The sequence below is a fragment of the Megascapheus bottae genome, chromosome X (assembly GCF_031878675.1).
Source record: "Megascapheus bottae isolate mThoBot1 chromosome X, mThoBot2.hap1, whole genome shotgun sequence".
NCBI classification, from domain to species: Eukaryota; Metazoa; Chordata; class Mammalia; order Rodentia; family Geomyidae; genus Megascapheus; species Megascapheus bottae.
The window spans coordinates 27,375,836-27,391,282 of record NC_143547.1 but is presented as its reverse complement, the minus strand read 5'-3'; the positions used below and the strand labels follow the sequence as shown (position 1 = coordinate 27,391,282).

Genomic DNA, 15,447 nt, shown 5'->3' with positions numbered 1-15,447 from the left:
GAGGGTCCTCAGTAATGAAAATGAACTGTCTATGGATCTTTCTCCCTGAGGAAATTCTCAGAATTTGTGCATATTAGCTTCTTATTTTCCTGCTCAGAGAGAAGGAGAAAGCTGTATGACACTAGTTTGAATATGTTTCAGTGTCATTGTGAATTCTATTGATGTGATAATAAACTTCCATTTAACAATATTCTTGTTTAGCTTATTTTGAATTTTATGTGAATGATGAGTAATAACACTTAAAATTATATCAATTTTCTATATGAGAAAATATGTCATTTTTCATGACATTTTTGTTTTTCAAGAAAGGAAATCAAGAGCCGGGCATGGTGGCTTACATCTGTAATCCTAGCTACTGAGGAAGCTGAAATCTGAGAATCAAGGTTCAAAGCCATCCTGGGCACAAAAGAACCTGAGACTCTTATTTCCAAATAACCTCTAGAAAATGGGAAGTGAAGTTGGCTCGAGGGTTGGGAGGTAGCCTTGATCTGAAGAGCTCAGGGACAGCGCCCAGGCCACGTTTAAGCCCCATGACCCACAAAAAAAAGAAAAGAAAGAAAAACGAAAGGAAATCAGAAGGTGACTCATAACTACAGCTTATAACTTATGTATGGGTTGAAACATTTTCTAAAGCATGCTGTCATGATGATTTCACCCTGGGTAAACTGAAAATGTTCCAGTGGGAGGGTTTTGAGTTATTGCATTAGAGATGAGTTTGCATGCAGGTGTCAATTGTGATTATAAAATCTTTTGTATTTTATTTTTCCCTGAACTAGAATCAGTTATTTTTCTCTCTTTCCTTCAATCCTAACAGCATGTGAGAAATATTTAGTGAGCTTTATAATAACTCCAATTTCTGGACTGCATTCAAGCCCAATAAAATCTGATTTTCTGGGGGTAGACAGGTCCAGCTTCATGAGTATGCACCCTATAGAGCTGCACAGGGACTGCACTGAGAAGGGGCCTTGCATAGAGTTTAACAGCCTGGCATCTTGAAATTCTTAGTGATTTTTGAGTGAGCAGCTCTGCATTTTTATTTTTCACTGAGTTCTGCAAATTATGTAACAAGCATTATGTCTTGGCATTGTTTTATTGGTTTTTATTTTAAAACGTTCCAGGTGATTTAGGTAAAAGGTTTGGATCCAGAGCACAAATGAGGAAATCTGAGATAAGAATGCCAGTACAGAGCAGATACTGTCTGTGGATAAGGGACCCTGGAGCTCTACCCCAGAGTTTGTGGGCTCCCCTTCATAGAAGACCTTCTGGCCCCACTCAACTGCCCTTCCTCATAGGAAACTTATCAGCTCTATTCCACATTTCAGCAACAGAAGTCTTACTGTGGGAGGCTCCTACCATCCATGACAACCAGCCCTAGGATTCAGGATCTAGGGTTAGAGAAACTGAGATAGGCACTGTCCTTTTCCTGCTCCAGCAATCTACAAAGAAACAGATTGGAATGGTAGTTCATGTTATGTTCCCTATGTTGGTGAAGGGAAAGGGAACAAATGCCAGATTTTCCTTGGAATTGGATTCCCGGTGTCATGGCTTGATTGATTATGTACTGCATTCCTCCAATTGTTAACTGAATTGTGTGTTCTTAGAGACAAAGATTCCCTTCTCATCTCTCTCACTGGAACACTTGCTATACTGCAGAGAAACAACAACAACAACAAAAAAACCCCAAAAGAGCCAAAAGATATGTACAAGGAAAATCTTGCATGAATATATTCTAGGATCTGGAAATCATCAGGTAGGTTTATGTCAATATATTTACAAGTAAAAATTGAGCTCATGAGCTGGGTTCTAGTGACTGCAACCATAAATTACTGAGGAGGTTAAGATTTGGAGGACAAAGTTTGAAGTCAACGAAGGCAGGAAAATCCTCAAGATTCCATTGCCCCAATAATCAGCAAAAAGCTGGACTAGGGGTATGGCTCAAGTATTGGTGTGATACCTGTGAGCAAGAAAGCAGAGAGACAGAGAGAGAGATGATAAAAGGAAAGAAAGAATACAGAATACTCCTACTTGGTGTATTCAGGTTTTATACTGTGAATTTTTAAAATAAATTCTAAGGACTGGGGCTATAGCAAGAACACACATACACACACACACACACACACCACACCCATCCCTGCTCTCAGAGATTGTATTTTCTAGTGTGGAGAAAGGTAGGTAGGTATAAAAACAAATGAGATATAAAAGGTATGTCATGGGAAACCATACAACAGAGAAATATAAAGGAGTAAAAGGGAGTTCTGTAAAAATGGGACAGTTGCAGCTCATGGGCTCTAAATAGTCTTTTTTTCATATATTTTTATTGTAATTAATAGAAGGGTTACATGATATTTGCCAGATAGAAGGTGCATTAATTCACATACATTGATACCCTTTCACATGTCTTGGTCCCCATTTCCCTCCCCCCACCTCCACCCCCACCCCCACCCTTCATCTTGTTTTCCCCCCTTCTCTATCCAATTTCAAATAACCAAATATCAGATAACAAAGTGAGATACTGTAACAATATGAGATAACCAAGGGACAGCAAAAGAGATGAGAGATAACATAGTACATGAAGGATAACAATAATTCATTATATGGCTTTTTTTTCTGTATCCTAGAGATCCTTTCATTTAGAGTCATACTATATGGCCTTATATATCAAGGTTTTGCTCTATTGCAAATCTCTGCTAGGAGAGCCCAAGGTTTCTATTGATTATGACAAATGAGGGAAACCATTGAGCCTAAGTTCCTTTGAGTCTGGCTTACTTCACTTAATATGATTTTTTCTAAGTCTTTCCATTTCCTAACAAATGGGGCAAGTGCTGGGGAAGTTTGGTCCTCTTTCTTGTCTGGCTACTGCCATTCCAAGAGGAGAGATTTGGTACCCTGGGACCCAATTGCCAGGCAGCATCTCTGGAGATGAAACTAGCTACCTTTGTCAAACATGGGGCTTGAACCCAGGGTCTGGGTGCTGTCCCTGAGCTCTTCAGCTCAAGGATAGCACTCTACCGCTTTGAGCCACAGCACTACATCTGGTTTTCTGGTGATTAATTTGTGATGAGTGTCATGGATTGTCCTGTCTGGACTGGCTTTGAACTGTGATCCTCAGACATCAGCCCCTTGACCTGCTAGGATTACACGTGTGAGCCACTAGCACTCGTCCATGGTTCTGATAAAAAATATAGGTATACAAATTGTTTTTTTTCTACTTTTACACTTTGATTTCATTTCCAGCCTATAGCTGGAATATTTCTGCACATTTTCATGAGGGAATAAATCCAGTGAAGCTCCAAGTGGCTTCTGACTGTTTCAGACATTTTCAAAAAGTTTTTACAGTCTAGGTACCAAGATCCAACAATAGACATACAGAGAATTATTTCCAGTCTCCCTTTTGAGAATTGATACTTTTCTATTTATCCTGGCGCTTCTGACTGAAGAGTCACTCTATTCATCTTGCAGTGGTATAGACTGCTCTTAAAAGCATTTGGTTCTCTTTTATGGTAATATACAAAAGGGGTATATTTCTGATGTGGCTTGTGGGTTTATATTGGGGTCAGTCCCAGGCACACATTTTAAAATGAGTTCCTCGCTAGCAGTAGCAGCCATGGCATTTCTATTAAGGAAGCCCATAAGGTAAAGTAGCTGATTTGATTGGAATTCTAGAATTCAGAGATGGGGAGGGGGCTTCACTGGGAGGTAGGTAGTTCAGCTCATAGTTACATTTGCATATCAAATTCATATTTGTACATATTGAATATTGTAAGAGGATGGCTGAGGAGATGAGAGTTGACGAAGCCTGCAAGAGAGGATGGAAGATGTCCTCCCTGACCACTACATGACCCTTTAGGGCCACAAATATTACTTGGACCAGAAGCAATAGAGAATAAGGTTCCCAGAAGACATTTTGTTGCCATATTACAGTCCTATATTATCTTAGAACCAGCTAGGACTTTACCCTATATAATCTTACGTTAGAGAAAGCTCTAAAACTAAGCTTGTTTTAGATTCTTTTTTTCTTTCACTCTGTGTGTGTGTGTGTGTGTGTGTGTGTGTGTGTGTGTGTGTGTGTGTGTTGTAAGGCTTGAATTCAGGGCCTAGGCACTGTCCTAGAGCATTTTGTGCTCAAAACTAGTACCACCTGAGCCACAGCTCCACTTCCAACTTTTTGGTGATCAATTGGAGATAAAAGTCTCATGGATTTTCTTGTCCAGGCTGGCGTTGAACCTCAGTTCTCAGATTTGGGAAGCTAAGAATACAGATACGAGCCACCAGTATCAAGTTTCTTCCGCTTTTTACACCAGTTTTGTTGTGACTGAAGGTATCCCTTCTAGAATTCATGTCGAAATGCAATCCCTAATGCAATGGTATTGAGAGATGCGGCCTTTGGGAGGCAGTGAAGGCAAGAGGAGCTTTTCCTTTAGAAGGTTCTATCTTTATGAATGGAAATCCTGTTTTATAAAAGGGCTGGAAGTAACTGACTAGGTATTTCTGTAATGACACAGCAAGAAGGCTCTATGAGAAACAGATCCTCAACAGGTATGGAATAATCCAGCACCTTGATCTTGGACTTCACAGTTTGTAGAATATGAAAAATGTCTAGCTGTGCTCTGGTAGCTCACACCTGTAATCCTACCTATTCAAGAGGCTGAGATCTAAGGATCATGATTGGAAGCCAGTCTGGGCTGAAAAATCCCTAAGAGACTCTTATCAGCCAGAAGTGGCACTGTGGCTGAAATGCACAGAGGAGTTCGGAGAGGGAGAGGGAGAGGGAGAGAGAGGGAGAGAGAGAGCGCAAATCTCTGTTCTCATCAGTTACTCAGGCTCATCTATTTTGTTATAGCAGCATGAATAAACTAAGGCAATGCTCTACACAAACCTTCATCTACTTCTTGCTAATCTTAGCCTCTCAAAGTACCTGGCAAGAGTACTTACGGAGGAGACTAAGAGTTTTGTGTTCTCTTAGACAATGTGAAGATACAATGAACTGGGAAATACTCACATTGAGAACTGATGTGATTTCAAGCTTGGAAGTCTTCAAGACTTGTTTATATTTTAATTTGGAAACATTGAAGACCAAAAGTTTCAATACTTAAGAGGGAATAGCTATTCCAACCCAATGACTAGAAGTGATATTGAACCATTGGGGGCATATTTGAGCATTAGTGGCATAGGATGTGCAGAAAACTCCATCATACCACTTAGGCCTCACATAATCTTTAAAGAAAAGAAAAAATTCTCCAAGAGTCTGAATGTTTTAAGATAGTATGACTCTATGATTCTATATTATAACAGAGTCCCATTTGAAAGAAACCATTAACTTAGTTTAATTCTGAAGATTCTTTCTGATTTCTGAAGGGTACTACTCTGCCATAGTTTTTCATGTGCAAAACTGACTGCCTATCTTAAGCATGCCATATTTGAATATTTCCTCTGTACTCAGTAGAAGATGAGAGCTAGGGATGATTCCTGGGGTGTATTGGTTTCCTACGGCAACAGAGTAACTCAAATTGGATGGCTGAAAACAATGGAAAGTTTTTGTTTCACAGTTCTAGAAGCCAGAACTCCAAAGTCAAGGTATTGATAGAATTCTGCCTCCTCTGAAGCCTTTAGAAGAGAAATCTTTTCTTGTCTCTCTGAATTCTGAAGGTACCAGGTGTCTCTTGGCTTGTACCAGTATAAGTTCAATGTTCCTTTATCTTGACATGACCAACTTCCCTATACCTGATGAAGGGAACATTCTACTCAAGTGCCAACTCATCTTCTGTTGTGATGGCATCTGCAAAGACCCCGTCCTTACCTATCCAACCCCTTCCCTCAATTTTCCCAGTTTTATGTGACATGCAGTGAATACTATGATTGCATTTTTTTGTTAGTCATGGGGTTTGAACTCTGGGTCTAGGCACTGTCCCTGAGCTCTTCAGCTGAAGGTTATCGCTCTACCACTTGAGCCACAGCTCCACTTCTGGTATTCAAGTGGTTAATTGGAGATATGAGTCTTATAGACTTTTCATGCCTGGGCTGGCTTTGAACCATGATCCTCAGATCTCAGCTTCCTGAGTAGCTAGAATTACTGGCATGTGGCACTAGTGCCTGGCTATGATTGCATTTTCCCCCACTTCTGTCTTACTTCATTTACCCTTTTCCCCTTACCTCCTCCTATACCCATCTCAAGTACCAGCTTCCTGATATTTATTTTGTTGGACTGTGAGTTCGTTTTTCTTGGGAATTATGATTTGTGAATTCTCCCCCATGTATACCATACTTTGGTTAATACATTTGTATATACTTACATATGGCCCCATATGTGTTTACTTGTATATTAATTCTAGCTTCCACATATTCTACATATGAGAGAAAACATGTGTTGACTCCCTGTGCCTGACTTACTTCACTTAACATATTTCTTTGCAAATGATGTAATACCATTCTTCCTAATGGATGAGTAAAATTCCATTGTGTATATAAACCAAATTGTCTTGATTCATTTGTCCACAGAAAATCATGTGGGCTGTTTCTATACCTTAGCTATGGTGAATAGTACAGAAATGAACAAGTATCAGTCTAGATTTCTAAGGGACACAACTCCAACTTCAATAACTGGTGTCCAATAATACGTTTATCTGAGTCTAGAAATAGAGCTTTGATTGTCAAGCATGAAATAGAATAAAGCAAAATTGCTCACCGTGGGGTGCTATTATGATTTTACTAACCCCATTGATTTCTCAACTGTACTAACCAGTCATATCTGTAATCACCCTGTCATACTCTTTTCTCATTCTTGCTTGCTTCTTAAAAAATAGAATAATAGGATTAGATATTTAGTTCTATAAATGAATAGGAAGACCCGCATCAGAAAAAAGGTACTTTGTTGTGAGTTAAGGCAGCGGGGTATATTTTGACAGGCCTGGGCTTGAGCTCAGGCCCTGAGCACTGCCCATGGGTTTTCTCAAGGTTAGCACTCTACCACTTGAGCCACAGCACTACTTCTGGCTTTTTTTATGTATGTGGTACTGAGGAATTGAACTTGGATCTTCATGTATGCTAGGCAAGCACTCTACCATTAGACCAAACTCCTGGCCCAGCCCAGGTATTCTTTAACTTACAATATTACCCCAAATTATGAGAAGTATGAGGGTCTATTACAAGTAGTCAGGTTTATATTTAGTTTTGATTTATACAAACACCTATATATACACACATAGTTCTAAGTAACTGAATTCAGAGCATCACCATTTGAATCTGAACATTGTATGGGTGGTATTGTTACTATCCTCATTGTCTTGTGAGATAACTGGTGATATATTTCCCTAACACAAGACAAAGACCCATTAAAGTAAATGACATTGCACATTTGAATCAATGCTAGTGCATTGATTCAACCAAAGTAAAGAAATTTACTTTATATTTTTCATAGGGCAAAAAAATAGCAAAGGGTTGTCTCATCATTTTCCTGGAATTCTCAGTTATAACTGTAATATTATAATAGATAAGTAGAAAACCTGCATTATGTTCAGATTTATAGCCCAAAGGGTAAATTGACCAAAAGCTACTAATATCACTATCAGAAAAAAATTTCTCAAGAGAGTAAAGCTTACACACTATGAAACCTTAGGCTATGGTTCATGCAAAATCAGAATCAAATTATTAGAACAGAAATTCATGTTTTATTTCAATGTCACTGTTTGGAACATGGGCTCATCAGAGTCCCCTTTCCAAAGGTTTACATGGGAAGCTCAGATTTGTCCTCATCAATGTCACCAACATGGTAAAGGAACTTCTGAAATGCAATGGATGTTTTTGGATATGTGGGAGCGTAATGTGCAGTATCATATTGACATCAATGAAAAATACTCAATAGTCCAGGAACTAAATGTGAAGTGTAATGGTGTTGGGTCAATGGAGCAAAGCCTTTGTTATGGTGAAAAAAAATCCAGATTAAAAAAATATGAAAAAAAAGAAAATCCAGATCACATTTTTTAATTTTACTTTTTACCCTATTTTACAGCACAATTCAGATCTAGAAAGAATTTCAAGTGAAATTTTGATGGGTTACTTTTGATCAGTACAAAAGAGATTGGCTGTTTTTGTTTCTTCTTTTTTTTTTATTCAAATGGGTCGCATCTTTCTGATTTGAAAAACCTGGTTGTTATCTCTTAGTTAGAATCATGCTTGCTGAAGAATTTCTTTTTTCCTCCAAATGTGAATATCTATAATCATACAGATTTCTCCCCAAGGGAGAAACATTTGAAGGACCAAGATGATTGTCAAGTGTATGGTCTGTTTCTTGGAAATTCAATGAAAATAGTTGAGGTAAAGATAAATCAATAAAGTAGAGAGAAAGTAAATGTCCTTTTGTGGAATACACAGGGCAAGGCAATAAACAGGAACTCATTAAAGAAGCAGCCAATGAACAATTCATAACCAATATCTAATATATAATTTAAGATCCAAAGGTCACTTAATATTAACTCTTTTAACACACATGTGCTCAAAGAACTTGGCTTGCACTTGTTGATCTTGTCTTGTTTTAATTTCTTGCGTTTCTTGAGTCACCAAAAATTATATACATACATATGCAAAACTGTATTTATCAGAAGCATTTACTTGTATTAATTAGGTAATACAAGCATTTTCAAATTGCTAATTTACTAAGCAATGTTACCAGAATGCTGAATTACTTTATTTTTATTATGATGATCAAAGGAGATAAATGCAACCTAGCCACAAAACCAAAGAGAAAAGAGGTAGCCCTCATTCTTTGCATAATTACTGACATTTGTCAACCTTCCCTTTAAAAGGGGGTCATTGGTTTTTCTAAACATTGTTTTGCATCAGTCTCTTCTTCTGAATTGTTTGTCATCCACATTGAGCTCATTTACCCAGCAATGCATACAGTACTAATATATTTTTTTCATTGGGCAATTTAATGAATTTCATTTAGGTTCAAGATGTTAATTAAAAAGCATACATTTTGCTGGGTGCTGGTGGCTCATGCCTATGATCCATAGCTACTTAGGGGGCTGAGATTTAAGGATCTGCATTTGCAGCAAGTCTGGGCAGGGAATGTCTGTGACTTTTATTTATTTATTTTTTTGTTGGTTATGGGTATTGAACTCTGGGCCTGGGCGCTGTCCCTGAGATTTTCAAAAAAGCTCAAGGCTACTGCTCTATCACTTGAGTCACAGTGCCACTTCCAAGTCTGTGACTTTTATTTCCAATTAACTAGCAAAAAGTTGGCACTAGAACTGTGGCTCAAGTGGCCAAGTGCCATCCTTCAGTGAAAAACTAAGGGACAGCACCTATGCCCTGAGTTCAAGACACACACACACACGCACACACACACACACTATTGTCTTTTATTTTTACAAGCATTTTATTCGTATAGGGATTTTTAAAAAGTATTTTTTGAAAGGTGGACTCCAAATTTGAGGCAAAGAAGATTACATAGACATACCTATTTCAAAAAAGAAAAGCAAACACAAATGTCCCTCTTGCTTCTCAAGTGTTAGTTTAAATAACAAAATGAAAATAGAGTTGGAAAATAGTATTTAACTATCAGAAATTTAGTATCAGAAGCTTTGGTTTGATCTTGATAACTAAAAATTAACTTTTCTCTTTTAAGAAAACAAAGGCCAACAAATCATGCCATCCAGAACCTTACTTATGTTTACAGAGAAAAATCTAAGAGGAAATAGAAAAGAATATCACACTAAAGAAAAAGCTAACAGACCAGATATTCCTCACCAGAAAATGAATGAGACTTTTATTATTTCTTGGCTTAAACAACAACAACAACAACAACAAAACCTGTCCTTTGCCAGATCTAAAAATGCTGCCAACCTACAAGGAAAAGGATCCATTTTTCTCCTAAATAAGTACATTTAGTAATTTCCATGAAATTGACATTTTAGAACTATGGCAAAAAGCCAAATTAAAACTCAAGGGTTCCTAATGCTTAAATTCAGAGCCTGTTTTAGGAAATACCTAAAATACATTTTTAAAACGAACCAATTAATTTAATTATAGTGGGTTTAAATAACACATACACAGTCGATCCGTTCCTGTAAAGCACAGCTGGTCGGCTATTTATATTTTGATGCTTTTCAAATTAGAAAGATGGCTTTATATACGAAATACATACATGCGAAGCAAACTTTGCTAAGAGTGAGTCGGTGTTTTTTTTTTTTTTGCCGTCATTAAATTAAAGGAGAAAAATAAAAGAAATAGAAGCCAAAAAACCCTACAGAAATTAGCTTGGGAATCTTTATATTCAAGCATCTGAGCTTCTCACAGGGACAACAGCACCTCGAGGTAGTTCTGATAACAGAAATTAGGTGCAACCATAGACTTGCATATCCTGGTAGTTGACATGGTAATTTCTTCGGCTCCACTCTGGCTTACACCACCCCACTTCCTCAGGCTCCCTCCCCCCAAAGCACGATGCCCCCCTCGGGCTAGGGTAGGTGCCCTGCAGAGAGAACATTGGCCAGAAGGCAGAGGACAGAGCGCGCAGTGCCCAAACCCTTGGCCGCAGGGTAAAAGCAAACAGGCTATGGAGGGCCCACGAGTCGAACGCGGGCTGAGAACACTGGGTTCCGGGCGGATCCCAGGGTTCACCTCCAGCCCTCCCCTCTCCCTTCCTTCACCCCCCCCCCCCCGCCCCGCATCGGACTTGAGAACTGCGGCTGTAGGCGCAGGGGCGCCGCAGCCCCGGGCTGGGCCCCCGCAGGGATGGGCGGGCGGGGGGCGGAGCGCAGCGCTGCGCGGGGTGGCGGGAAAGGGGCGGAGAGCGCAGAGCAGGCTCGGGCGGGCTGAGGGACGGGTGGCAGAACCTGCAGGGTAGGTGGGCGATCCGGACGTGGGAGATGGAAGGTCTGTGCTTGGGAGGTTCTATCAATTCAGGAGAATCCGGCTGTTTGCCGCCTCTTCTTAGCAACAGGAAATCGCGCACCGGTGACCGCGGGCAGCCGCGACGACGGTGTGCGCAGGTGGGTACCCCCAAAGCGAGGCGCCCCGACTGTCCGTTTTCCCTTCTTTTTCTTCTCTTCCTTCCCACATTACCGTGCTTGGGGACGAGAGCCAGACCCGGCAGTCCAGCGGCCAGAGGAAGGTAAACGATCCCCTGGTGCTCGTGCTTTACTAGGTGAGGAAAGAGGTGCGGGAAAGGTACACCCCCCCCCCCTTAGAATTTCCTCCCTGGAGTCTCCTTGTCCCCACCCCCACTTGGAAGGAGCAGCGCACCCGTGTCCGTTGCCCGCCACAATCTTCCTTGGTGTGCGCAGGTCGCCCTTCCACCCTCTTTTTACAATCCCCAACCCAACGGTCATTAGGATGTCCCCCCCAGCCCCACCCGGGGGCCGTTAAAGACGTGGGGAGCGGGGCAGACCGGTGGTGGGACCTGCTAGGGCGTGTGCGGGGAGGAGCGGGGAAAAAGGCTGGAGTTGCTGGAGTATTGTGTGTTGGCGCCAGGGGTTGCGCCCCAGGGGGCTCCCCTCGTTTTTCACGGCCTGGGAGAGTTCAGGGATGGGAATGGGGGGAGCGGGTATCCGAACTTCTCTCTGAGGGCGGGCTGTGCACGTGCCCGTGGCGCCCGTGCACTTTTGGACGCTCGTTTAATGGAGGCACGTGGGAGCGATATTGGGTCATGGTGAGACGCCGCGCCCCATTCCACATCCCAACCCGACTGGGGTGGCCCAGCGCGAGTTTTGGCTTTGAGTGGGAAGGGAGAATGTTCTGTTTTACTGTCGGTCTTAGGGTAAAGGAAGATGAGGAGAGTGGCTCCAGGAGACCTGATTTCTTTGCAATTCTGTAAACCCCAACAGGCTTTCAGGCGTTAAAATACTTTGCGGGTAAGTGGGACGAATCTCTGGTGTGGGTAGAGAAGCCCACGGGAATGCGGGCTATCTCTGGCCCGGCTGGCATTTGAGCTCGGTGGCTTCTGGCACTTTCCTAGGAGGTGTGTGATGGGGGGGGTTCCCCTGTGTACTTGGCTTAAGGTGTCGGGGTTAAGGCACTTGTCTTGGATAGACTGGGACTCTGAAAAGGTAAAAAGCGCCCTCAATTGGTGTGGTATCTTTCCTTCTGAGACGGGCGCGCACTCGCGCACGCGCGCGCAAACACACACGCGCGCGCACACACACACACACACACACACACTCTCTCTCTCTCCCTTTCACACATGCACATATATACACTCACACAAACACCTTTCTTCCCATGATTGCTTAGACTCTGATAATTGCTTGTAGATTTTTATCCCTCTCTTATTTTCCTAACTTTACAAAATAATAGATTTTTAAAATATTTTTATTGTAATTAATATAAGGGTTACATGGTATTTGCCATATAGAAGGTGCATTAATTCACATACATTGATACCCTTTCACATGTCTTGGTACCCTTTACTCTCCCCCCCACAAAAAAATCTGTACTTACAAGGGGTGTTAGGATAGATCTCTTCGAATTTATTCATATTCAGATTAGGGATGGGACATTATAATAAAAATAGCCTACCAAACTGCTGTTTGGGTTGGACATAGCTCTAGTTTTGGTTAGAATTTATATAATTTTAAATAGATGTTGAAAGACTTTGGTATTGTAACTTAGCCTGGTCCTTCCTCTCTTTTTCACTAAGGCAGTTTACAAAATTCTTAACTTCTGGATTAACGAAGTGGGCAACATGTCTCCAAATTTTAATCGACAGGTCTTGAGATGGCTGCTGTAAAGTTGGGTTTGGGGACTCATGTCTTTAGTGAACTGATGAGATTATTGTGTATTTGCCTTGGGACCTTGGTATGTTTTAAAATTTAATAAAATAATTTTAACCATTGGTGGGGTGTGAGACATACTTTAGAAATTTTCCTCAGAGAGAAAGAATACTTCTGTTTTTTGGAACACATATTGCGCCCCCCCCCCCCCCCAGTTTGTCCCTGTTAGATTCCTGTGAAAGATGTATTGTTGAATCAGGCATGGCTTATTTCACTTTTATGTCCACAGGTGGCAGTGTAGAAGCCAAACCGGCAGCTTCTAGAAGTGGTTTCTGAAAAATAAAGAATTGAATGTACACTCACAGGAATCTGAAAAACAGCAACAAAACTACCTTAAACCACAGGTATGTGGGGGAATTAATCCATCTACCAAGCTTTATAATTAATTGCATCCCAGTAAAGCTAACCCATTAGCTTTCATGCTCAATATTTTGACATTTATATAGACTTGCATAGTGAAAAATTAGAAGGCATTTGTAGAGGAGAAAACAACACTAATCTAGTTCAGATAGTATATTCAAATAAAAATACTGCATGACATTACTGCTCTAAAAGAGAAGTGTTTCATCCTTGTAATTGTGAACCTTTGCTTTTAAAAACCAATTGTTCTGAACAGTTTTCATTTGGGTCACTGTAATAAACTGATATAATTGATATATCTGCCTTTAAGAAATGAAACTGCATCTTTGTTAACTTGATGACACTCAGGTAAGAATTCAGATGTGCTAGGACATTTTTTTAAACTGGCCTTTCTGTTTTTAACCTTGTCACTTTTCTCCTACTCTAGGGCTGTTTTTCTAGCCTACTAATTTGCCCACTTAATTAAAATAAGGATAGGTTATATGCAGATCAGAGACAATCAAGTTTGTTGAGTTATTCAATGTGACATCAAAAGGATTTGAATGATTATCATTACAATGTGTTTTGCATATTAAGGTACTTAATATGCACATTGTTATGAATGGTTGAAGAGAAGCCAGGGAAAGGGAATGAGTTCACCTTTTTGTAAATTTTTGTTTTCTTTCCTGAGAGTGGCACTTTCCCAGAAAAGCTGACATTCTTGTTGGCTATGTAAGGGGTCAGGCATCAAAATGGCTGCTCTCATAGAAATCAAAATGAAGGCTTCTGCTCCAGGGAGAAAGTGGGGAGGGGTGGTACACATATCCATCACTATGTACAAATGTAATGGAAGCTTCTTATTTTATTTCATTTTTTGGTTTTAAAACAAAACCCAGAGGTTTGCAAATGCCAGGCAAGTCCTCTGCCACTGAGCCACAACTTAGCCCTACCTTGTGGGGTTTTTTTTTGACATTTTGCTTTTATAGCTGGGGAGGGATTTGTTTAGCCCCTGCTAATGAGGGTATAAAACCTCTTGAAGGTTAAAATGATTAAATTAGACGCTTAACTAGGAGAAAAGTTGAGATATTCTGTCCTTTAAACAATAGACTAAATGAAGGCAGAAAGATTATCAATTCTAAGGACTCTCATGGATAAGAAACTCTCAATGAAGCTTGGACATGTAGGAACAGTGAAATTTCCATTGGATGAGATTTCATTTGATCATCTGATTTCAGGAAACCGGGGATCATAAGTTTATGATCCCAAACTTGTCTGGGAGGAATGAAGGGGGTAATCATCTAAACCAGAAAGGAAAAAAGCAAGGTTAAGATTTTTATTTTTATTCTGAATTATAGCATGCTTGTTGAGAGGCAGGTATACTTTTGAAGTATTAAAAAAGAAGTGTGTGCAATATATTCATCTAAAGTACACTGCTTGAAGTCGTGTGCATATATACCAGGTCACAAGTCAGGACATCTTCAGCCTCTTAGAAGATTGCTCTGTTCAACATTCATCTCACCTCCAACATGAAGGTAACCATATTATGATTTTTTTTAAAAAAAGAAAACTTACTTTTGCTTGCTTTTGGGCTCCATTATAAATAGAATCTAACAGTAGGAGGTTTGTGTATGTTTTACATAGTCAGAAGATTCATCCATGTGGTTTTTTCAGTTGCTCATTCCTTCTAATCAATTGTTGAGCAGGAATTCAATTGTGTGGAGTGTGGATATGCTACAATTAATCTAGTTCCCTGTGATACTTTGGATCATGTCCAGTTTTGCCAGCACAAATAAAGCAGTTCTGAACATGTTTGCTTGTGTTTTTTTGATGGAATTTCCATCTGATTTCTCTGGGTATAAACCTAGGAAGATTGGAGAAATATGTAGTATTTAACTTTAGCAGCTAATGCCAGGTCCCAAATAGTTGTACTGATTTTAGGCCCACTAGTAGCTGTTTTTATTTTATTTTTCAGCTTTGTATTGCCAGCCATTTATCCTTTTTTTAATTTTGGTTGATTGTAGGGCTTGAAATCTGCTTGGCCACTGTCTCTGAGCTCTTCAGCTCAAGGCTACTGCTCTACCATTTGAGCCATAGCACCGCTGCCCTTCTTTTTTATGTCATTCCTGGGGCTTTAAATCAGAGTTTGGGTACTGTCCCTGAGCTTGTTTGCTCAAGTCTAGCATTCTACCACTTGAGCCCCAGCTCTACTTTTGGCTTCTTGGTGCTTAATTCAAATTAAGAGTCACCTAGACTTTCCTGCCCAGTCTGGCTTTAAACCATGATCCTCAGCCTTCTAGGTAGCATGTGCCACTAGTACCCATTCTTGAATTTTCATTTTAGG

At 40.3% G+C, this 15,447-nt stretch overlaps 1 long non-coding RNA gene across 1 annotated transcript; it reads left to right on the top strand.

Moving 5' to 3' along the window:
- The first annotated feature begins 11,457 nt into the window (after nucleotides 1–11,457).
- Nucleotides 11,458–14,643, top strand: LOC150040642 (uncharacterized). Its single transcript, XR_016533881.1, has 3 exons — nucleotides 11,458–11,849; nucleotides 12,997–13,111; nucleotides 14,566–14,643. It is a non-coding gene; the product is annotated as an uncharacterized LOC150040642 (long non-coding RNA).
- The last annotated feature ends 804 nt before the right edge of the window (nucleotides 14,644–15,447 follow it).